Source organism: Scyliorhinus torazame, chromosome 13, assembly GCF_047496885.1.
Source record: "Scyliorhinus torazame isolate Kashiwa2021f chromosome 13, sScyTor2.1, whole genome shotgun sequence".
Lineage (NCBI taxonomy): Eukaryota > Metazoa > Chordata > Chondrichthyes > Carcharhiniformes > Scyliorhinidae > Scyliorhinus > Scyliorhinus torazame.
The window spans coordinates 212,843,171-212,853,048 of record NC_092719.1 but is presented as its reverse complement, the minus strand read 5'-3'; the positions used below and the strand labels follow the sequence as shown (position 1 = coordinate 212,853,048).

The window sequence follows — 9,878 nt, the reverse complement described above, 5'->3', positions numbered from 1 at the left end:
AATAGCAGCGGGCTCCCCCGGTGCGACTTGGCGTTTGAACCGCGCAACCCTGTGGGGTGTCCGGGGGGGGGAGGTGGGTTTGTCGCGACGGGTGCGTATGGAGCCCAATGGGCTGCCGCGCGGTCGGGGCCGTATGCGCGGGTGTTTCGCGCGGCCACGTCTAGGGAGGCTGCTAGGGCCCGTGCCTCTGAGAGTCCTAGCGACTCTTTTTCTAAAAGTATTTGGCGGATTTGGGAGGAGTTCATACCTGCCACAAAATCATCGCGCATTAACATGTCCGTGTGTTCATTTGCGTTCACCGGCGGGCAGCTGCAGGCCCGTCCCAAAATTAGTAGCGCGGCGTAGAATTCATCTATCGATTCTCCGGGACTTTGCCATCTCGTTGCGAGTTGATAGCGAGCGTAGATCTGGTTTACTGGGCGAACATAGAGACTTTTTAGTGCTGCGAACGCCATCTGGAAATCCTCTGCGTCTTCGATGAGGGAGAAAATCTCCGTGCTTAATCTCGAGTGCAGGACCTGTAGTTTTTGGTCTTCTGTGACCCGGCCGGGGGCCGTTCTGAGGTAGGCCTCGAAACAAGTCTGCCAGTGTTTGAAAGCTGCTGCTGCGTTCACTGCGTGGGGGCTGATCCTCAGGCATTCCGGGATGATCCTGAGCTCCATAGTCCTTTAGTCACGCTTAATAAATTGTAGCGCACAAAGACTCCGAGAGACGAATAGAGTGAAGTCGATGAGGCTTTATTAAGCGTGACTGTTCCCCCGCAGTTCAGTAGTAGACTGCCTGCGTGGGAGGACTCCTGGTACTTATACTCCGCCTTCAGGGCGGAGCTAGAGGTCAACGTCCAACCAGGACCCGGGATCTGTCAGCCAATGACATCACGGCTTCACAGTCCCACATGACCCCTAATGCATACTACCACACCCATAAATTGGAGGCCCGCCTTCTTGTCCTCTGGTGTTTTCATAGCTGTGATGGCAGCTACCTTGTCCGCATCCGACTGCACACCCAATTGGGAGATGTGGTCCCCGAGGAACTTGAGTTCTGTCTGACCAAAAGAGCATTTGGCACTGTTGAGGCAGAGGCCATGCTCATGTATACGTCTGGATACGCGCTGGAGGCGACTAACATGCTCCTGCGGGGTGGTGGACCAAATGATTATGTCATCGACATAGACGCGAACACCTTCAATACCTTCCATCATTTGTTCCATAATCCTATGGAACAATTCCGACGCAGATATGATCCCAAACGGCATCCTGTTGTAACAATATCTTCCAAAGGGGATATTAAATGTGCAAAGTTTCCTGCTGGATTTATTAAGCTGGATTTGCCAGAATCCTTTTGAGGCGTCGAGTTTGGTGAAGAGCTTGGTGCGAGCCATCTCACATGTGAGCTCTTCGCGCTTGGGAATTGGATAATGCTCCCTCATGATATTGCGATTTAGATCCTTGGGATCAATGCAAATTCTCAATTTGCCAGAAAGCTTTTTTACACATACCATGGAACTGACCCAGTCGGTCGGTTCCGTGACTTTGGAAATCACTCCTTGGTTCTGGAGGTCCTGCAGCTGCTGCTTGAGGCGGTCCTTGAGGGGTGCTGGGACCCTGCGAGGTGCGTGCACCACAGGTGTGGCATTCGGTTTTGATACAATCTTGTAGGTGTACGGGAGCGTGCCCATGCCCTCGAAGACGTCGTGGTGCTGGTTGATAATGGCGTCGAGCTGTGCCCTGAAGTCAGTGTCCTGAAAGGCAGACCCGTCAGCAGGAGGGAGAGAGTGAACTCTCTGAACTAGGTTCAACAGCTTGCATGCCTGCGAGCCAAGCAGGGAGGCTTTCAAGGAGCCCACGATTTCAAAGGGAAGGATGGCTTTGCGTGACATGTGCGTCACTTCAAGTTGGCACGAGCCGCTGGCAGCAATGGCATTGCCATTATAATCTAATAGCTGGCAGGCTGATGGGAGGATGGCTGGTTTAACACAAAGGCTTTGGAGGACAGACGGCGCAATGAGATTGGCGGAGGCACCAGTGTCCAGGCGGAATCGTATTTGGGAGCGGTTGACCGTGAGGGTGGCACACCACTCATCGTCTGGATCGATGCTGTATACCGATAGAGGCTGGACTCTTTGCTTCGGGGGCACCCTGTTTTTTGTAACGATACCGACTCGAAAAGGCGCCTTCGGGTCCTCGGTGTCAATATCGGGGGGTGGGTCCGCATCGGACTCGGTAACCGTGGGTTGAATGGCCCGGACATTCCTGCGAGGCTGGCTGAAGCGATATGAGTTGGCAGGCTGAGCTGATCTGCATAAAGCAGCATAGTGGCCAAGTTTGCCACATCTCGGGCATCGTCGGGATTTGGCAGGACATTGTCGCTTTAAGTGGGCGGAGCCACAGTTGCCGCATGTTGTAGCGTCAGTACGTTCGCTGCGCCACCGCACATGCGCGGTACGGTCGTACATGGTGCGCGCCTGCTCAGTACGTTCGTCGACGATGCCATCCCCTCGTTCGGTGCGCACAAGCGTGGGAGTCCGCGAAAAGCGCGCAAAATGGCTGCCCTCATCCAGGCTGAGGCCCTGGAGTTACTCGATTGCTTGGACCCGTTCTGCCTCGTGGGGACCTTGCCGCGCCGTTTCAGCCACTTGGATGTGGGAATACCGACTGGTGGCGCGTTCGTGTAGCACGCAGGTCTCGATGGCGGTCGCTAGGGTGAGCTGCTTTACTTTGAGGAGCTGCTGGCGTAGGGGGTCCGACTGAACACCGAAAACGATCTGGTCGCGTATCATGGAGTTGGAGGTGGACCCGTAATTACAGGACTGCGCAAGGTGGGTGAGAAAGGACTGAAAAGGCTCATCCTTACCCTGCAAACGCTGTTGGAATACATCGCGCTCGAAACTTTAATTCACCTCGATGTTGCAGTGAGTGTCAAACTTGAGGAGCACCGTCTTGAATTTTGATTGATCTTCATCATCAGCAAAGGTGAGAGAATTGAAAATGTGGATGGCATGTTCCCCGGCCGTGGATAGGAAGAGAGCGATCTTCCTGGTGTCTGAGGCATCTTCCCGGTCTGTGGTTTCAAGGTAGAGCTGGAAGCAATGTTTGAATATCTTCCAGTTGGCCCCTAGGTTACCGGTGATGCGGAGCGGCGGCGGCGGGCGGACGCTGTCCATTTTGCAGGATGGCTGTATGCTGGTGGAAGGCAGATCACTTGCAGAAGTTCTAATATCCCTCAACTCCTGGTATCATGATTTGTTGGGTGCTCTGGATCCGTGCAACACATACAGGCCACCAACACTTAAAATAGTACAACACTATTTTATTAAGTTAGAAACTGCTGAACATACTTTCACTGTGGGTTAACACAATGTTAGATTGAACTAAAGACCTATGCCTGTCCTAACCAGTCTATGCACTCAGCACATGGTGAAGATCTGTGCTGTAAGCTGTAAGCTCTGTCCTTCTAAGAGGCTGCATCCCGAATGAGCAGGAACTCTGATGCCCCCTGTCTTTATAGTGAGTGTGCTCTAACTGGTGATTGGCTGCGGTGTTGTGTGTGTTGATTGGTCCCACTGTGTGTCCATCAGTGTGTGTGTCTGCACCATGATATACTGGTGTATATTATGACAGATGTGGCAGAGGAAGGTTCATTTGTGGCTTCCAAAAGGGTATTGGGTCAAAATTTGCAGGATGCAGCGAAAAGGCAGGGGAGTGGGACTCGGTGAGTCACATACAGGGAGAGCTAGCAAGGACATGATCGGCAGAATGGCCTAGTGTTGATGCTGGTTGCAACTGCATTGCGACTGAAAGCCAGCGCAGGCCCATACACGGAGTGTGAGGAAGGGTTGTAGGAAGCTCTCGGGGAGGTCACAGTCTTGTTCAGAGACTGAACTGAGCATTCTTTCAAAGAGCCCTCGCCATCAATCCCGTCTCCATTCAAAGCAATGAACTGCCTCCCCTCTCTCAACAATGAGCGGCATTGAGGAGAATGACGAGGAAAATGGATTCCAGTTTACAATCGGGGGCCCTCAACCTACAATCCTTGTCCAAAGCTGCAAATGTTTTGGCGAATGCCTAATGACGAGTTGAAAGAATGGGAGCATGACCTTTGATCTCTGCCCTGCGGTGCCACTTGCGAAATGAGTAGAGCGTCTCTTGGAACAAGTCCTCCGCATTTTAATCAGCAACTTACTGACCAGCAAAGGTCCACTGCAGGCCAAACTGGATCTTAAATGATGCCATTGATTGTGGTTTAATTAAAACCTGCCTCCTTGACCAAGCTGTCGGTCTCTTGTCCGAACATCTGCTCATGAGGCGGGTGTCGAATATTGTTGGCTAACACTTCTGTGAAGCTCCTTGGAATGTTTTGCTTCATTAAAGTCACGATATAACTGAAAGCTGCTTTTGTTGTTGTTGCTCCCTGAAAATGAAATTAAATGAAATGAAAATGAAAATCACTTATTGTCACAAGTAGGCTTCAAATGAAGTTACTGTGAAAAGCCCCGAGTCGCCACATTCCGGCGCCTGTTCGGGGAGGCTGTTACGGGAACCCTGCTGAGTTCCTGAGGGTGCAGTTATATTTTTATGACCTTGAATAGATGTTTTTGCTCCTTAGAGATGCACAAGTGATAGTATAACTCCAGAACCGGGACCAACTCTTCACAAATGTCCTGGCATCTCCAGTAAATAAAGCAATTAACCTCCCCCCGCACCCCCTCCCTTCCCTGTTCCAGCACAAGATCCTACCGCCCAATGGTGGTGACCCTCACATACCTGCCCACCGAGTCTCTGCCCCTGCATCCCTGTCTCCTGACATCCTGCCCTAGTCTGTACCCCCAAGTCAATATCATCCTTCTGCCTCCCCAGTCCCTCTCCCTTGAATCCATGCCCACCCCATGCAAGTACATGACCCCCATCAATACCAGAGAGGACTCATCGCATTCTTAACAGTTCTGTCTAGGAGTGTGGGAAAGGCCATCCTCTTACTGATAACTGTGTTTGTGTGCACTCACATGCGTGTGTGTTAACATGTGCATGCACATTGTGTGTATGTATGTGCATGTGCAAATGTGTGTATACATGTGCATATGTGTGTGAATGAATGTGCACATGTGTGTATGCAGGAGTATATATGTATGTGTGCATATGTAAATACATATGTATATGTGCATGTGTGTATATGTAAATACATGTGTATGTGGGTGTGCATGCCTGTGTATACATATGCATATATATGTGCACATGTGTGTGTTATATGTATGCATGTGTACTTGTTCGTCACATGTGTATACAGGAATATATGTACATGTGTGTGTATGTAAACACATGTGTATGTTTGCATGTATGTGTATGTAAATACATGTGTGTGTGTGCATGTCTGTGTATACGTGTGCATATACATGTGCAAGTGTGTGTATATATATGTGTGCATTGTGAGTATGTGTATACATGTGCACATGTTCACATGTGTTTATCTGCATATGTGCATGTCTATATATATGTGTGTGAATACACATGCATGGAAATATGTGTGTACATATGTGTGTATATTTCTGTGAGTATTTGTGCATGTGTGTACGTGTATGTGCCTCGAATGTTACCCATTCCTGCCTCTTCCCTATATCTTCATTCATATCTTTTCTGTCAAAAATCTCTCCAGTGTTGAACACCTCAATTAAATCTCCCTTTAACCTTCTCCACTCTGAGTGGAAAAATAAATAATGAATGAAGGCAAACTGAAAGCAATTAATAAACCGAGTCCTGCTGATGGGCCCGATACACAGCTACTGAAAGGATGGTACAATTACCCTGCAGTGTTGCACTGTGTTGTGTCCAATGTCGAATTCTGGGCATTGGGGAATTGGAGAGTGCGATCACTGGCAGGTCAGGAGGCATCTGCAGTCTGATCATTACCCTGTTGTTGCTGCTGCTTTGCTTGTACAGCGTTTGTTGAGTGGACTCTCTTTCTTTGCACTAAATGAAGCGATCATACTGCTAAATAATGGTGCGCACCAGAATAATGCAGTAATAATAATGTTGCTGTCTGTCCTGACCTTCTCCAGCACAATGCACAGCATTATTTAACTCAATAATAGCGGCAGCTCAAAGCCATTTCTACTAAATGGTTCTGTGAAAGATGAGGGAATAATATTGTTTCACATGTGTGTGTGTGTGCAAGTGACCAATTGTACATTGTCGGTGTCAGACAAACTAGGAACCTTTAAGGTACCCCAACGCTCCATCATTTGGAGCAGAGATTAGAATCTTAATTTTCTACACAATAATCGGTGAGGTCTCCATTTTGTTGCCTTTTCTACAGCTTCTCAGGGCCCAATTTTGACTTTTATTCCCCCGATGTGTGTTTTGCCAGACCAGCATTTATTGCCCATCCCTAGTTGTCCTTGCAAGGTTGGTGCTGAGCTGCCGCCTTCAACTGCTGTAGTCTCGGAGGTGTAAGTACACCCACAGTGCTGTTAGGGAGGGAGCTCCAGGGTTTTGACCCAGCGACGGTGAAGGAATGGCCGATATATTTCCAAGTCAGGATGGTGTGTGGCTGGGAGGGGAACCTCCAGGTGGTGGTGTTCTCATTTATCTGCTGCCCTCGTCCCTCCAGATGGTTCAGGTTGCGTCTTTGGAAGTTTTTGTCGAAGGTGCTTTGGTGAGTTGCCGCCGTGCGTCTTGTAGATGGTGCACATTGCCGCTAATGTGCATCGGGTGGCAGAGGAAGTGGATGAAGTGATGGTGAGGGGCCAATCAAGCAGACTGCTTTGTTCTGGATGGTGTTGAGCTTCTCGAGCGTTGTTGGAGCTGCACTCGGCCGGTCAAGTGGAGAGTATTCCTTCACACTCTTGACTTGTGCCTTGTAGATGGTGGACAGGCTTTGGGGAGTCAGGAGGTGAGTTACTTGCTGCAGGATTCCTAGCCTCTGACCTGCTCATGTAGCCACGGGATTTATATGACTGATCCAGTTCAGTTTCTGGATGTTGATCGTGGGGGATTCAGCAGTGATAATGTTGTGAACATCAAGGAGAGATGGTTAGATGCACTCTGATTGGAGATGGCCTTTACCTGGTACATGTGTTCAGAAAGCAAAGGTAGTTTTAAGGGATTTAATGTTGTATTGGTAATATTGTAATATTATAATATTGACATATTATTAATATTGTATTATATTGGGGTTGGTTAAGTTTCCACTGTGTCTCTATTGTGTTTAGAGAGGGATATGGCGTGAAGAATAAATAAAAGGCATAAACATGTGGGTGTTGCTCAGCAACTGGGGCCTTGCAAGGTAGAGAAGCTTTTAAATTTCATTTTTAGATAAATTAGTGGGAAGCTGGAGACAGGACACTGGGGAGTGAACATCCCTCAACTCTGCCAGGAGAAGCTGGACAGGGCAAGGGAGTTGCAAAGATGCAAACTTCCTAAGGAACAAGATACAATTGAGATAACCAGGGACTTGGGACTGAAAGAATGTAGAAGACAACTGAAGTTAAAAGAATAGACGCCAAGGTATAGTTCAGAAGAATGCAAGGAAGAGTAAACAAAGTGTTCTGAGTTAAAGAGATAACTAGATTTGAAGTGGGACAGCAGGCTTCAGAAGTAGATAAAACATTTGATGTAATTTTAACACAGTCTGAGAATTGAGAGTTAAAAGAATCGTGAGAAGCTGATACAGCCATCAAGACGAAATCCTAAAGGGGGTTGGTAGAAAATTCAGAACTGGATTCGCTGTTAAAAGTGAATTAGAAGCTTTATTTAAACATGTAATTTGGAAAACTTGGTCTCGATTTCGAAATGCAAACTGCTAAGGGAAAGCGTATTTATGAGAGAAGATTGTAAAAGTGTGTTTTTGGGAGCGGAATTTGGAAACTCTCATGTGGCAATCATTGGGGGGATTCTGAGGAGAAAACCCACAGACAATAACTTGGGGTTCAGCGTGGAGAGTGTATTTGCCCACAGCCCTCTTGTGTGATTAAAAGGACTTTGTGTTAACGAGACCATTGCACTTTAAGATACAGTTTGTAATCTGGGTTAATCTTAAAATCGGTGTGTATGTGTTAAGCTAAGGGGTGTGTGAGTGGGTATTGTATTATAATCCAACTTTTCATGTTCAGTAGATGTTTTTCCTTGTTGTTAAAACTAATTAGCGGTCCTGTGACTCTGTTCCACCATGTTTTATAAGACAAAACGTTAGTCTTTTGAGACAGGGTTGCTTTCTGGGGTCTTCCCATCCAGTTATACCATCAACTGGGATCGTAACACCTGTGTGGCACGAGGCCTGGATATTGTCCAGATCTTGCTGCATTTGGACATGGATTCCTTCCGTGCCTGAGGAGCTGTGAATGGTGCAGAACATTGTGCATCAGCGAACATCCCCACTTCTGGTCTTATGATGGAGGGAAGGTCATTGATGACGCAGCCGAAGATAATTGGGCCTTGTACACTGCTCCTCATCATAACTCAAGCTTCCCATCCTTCTCTTTCGGCCCTGTCCTGAAATTGGGTCCCAATGGCTCCCTTGTGTATCTGTGCTCAAAACTACTGATGGCACGATCTGACCAGGGAATCATACACGGTTGGTGGTCTCCCCTTGGACTTGTACTCGCCAAGACTTTTGGTTCAGCATTGTACTGACTGCATTGGCTGCTGCTGGCACTGAGTATTGAGGTATGATGTAAATAAATACCCTTTATTGTCACAAGTAGGCTTACATTTACACTGCAATGAAGTTACCGTGAAAAGTCCCTATGGCGACACATTCCGGCGCCTGTCCGGGTACACAGAGAGAGAATTCAGAATTCTCACCTGGTACGGGAATTGAACCCGCGCTGCTGGCCTTGTTCTGCATCACAAACCAGCTGTCTAGCCCACTGAGCTAAACCAACCCTGGGTTAGATGTACCACGGGGGGACATAGCTTTAAATCGAGGGGAGATAGATATAAGACAGATGTCAGAGGTAGGTTCTTTACTCAGAGAGTAGTAAGGGCATGGAATTCCCTGCCTGCAACAGTAGTGGACTCGCCAACACTAAGGGTATTCAAATGGTCATTGGATAGACATATGGACGATAAGGGAATAGTGTAGATGGGCTTTAGAGTGGTTTCACAGGTCGGCGCAACATCGAGGGCCGAAGGGCCTGTACTGCGCTGTAATGTTCTATGTTCTATGTTCTATGTTTAAGGAAGCATATCTTAAAAACTGTTATCAATCACTACCACCAAGGCAGGATTTGGTGTATTAGCCTGGTGACTTTACACTCAGAATATAGCAGCAGTTGTAGATGTGCATGCTAAGCATCCCATTAAACATGATCCATATATAGTCTTATCTTCTATTAAAGAACACATTATTATTTTACAATTATTGTCTGATTCGTATGTTTGTGTTGAATAGAAGAATGTATCAGTGAGGGGCCATCTATTGATAACAATTATTCCTCTCTGCCCCCACCTCCGATCTCTTTTCAGCTCCACCCTCATCTTTTCATCTTGTATCGGCACAAGACACAATTAGGTGATGTGTCTATCAATACTGTTTGAGGAGAGCTGGTGACTGGCACATCTCCACTCATGGGTGCCAATTCCAACATTGCAATGTGGCATCAAAGGCTTGGCCTTGTTTCAAGGAGTTTCTGCCAGCAGTGCTAAGCCTTTGATGTGGCTCCACAGCCGGGGTTGGTGTGGCTGACTGCTCCTTTGGCTTTCAGAACAGTGCTGAAATCAAAACTCTCTGATAACCCTGACTGCCGCCTTTGCTGCTCTCCGACCATTCACCGATTCGCCAATGCTGGCCTCTTGAGGATCCGAGATTTTCCTCGCTCCGTATTCAGCTACCGGGGGCCTTAATCTTGGAATTTCCCTCTCTCCACTTCTCCAGGTCCCTCTCAC

General features: G+C 47.8%; 1 long non-coding RNA gene across 1 annotated transcript in view; it reads right to left on the bottom strand.

The window, feature by feature from the left end:
* Nucleotides 1-3,294: 3,294 nt before the first annotated feature.
* Nucleotides 3,295-9,878, bottom strand: part of LOC140388600 (uncharacterized) — a 48,655-nt gene continuing 42,071 nt past the window's right edge. The window contains exon 3 of the long non-coding RNA XR_011934228.1: nucleotides 3,295-4,410. This is a non-coding gene — a long non-coding RNA (uncharacterized lncRNA). The remainder of the gene's footprint in view (nucleotides 4,411-9,878) is intronic.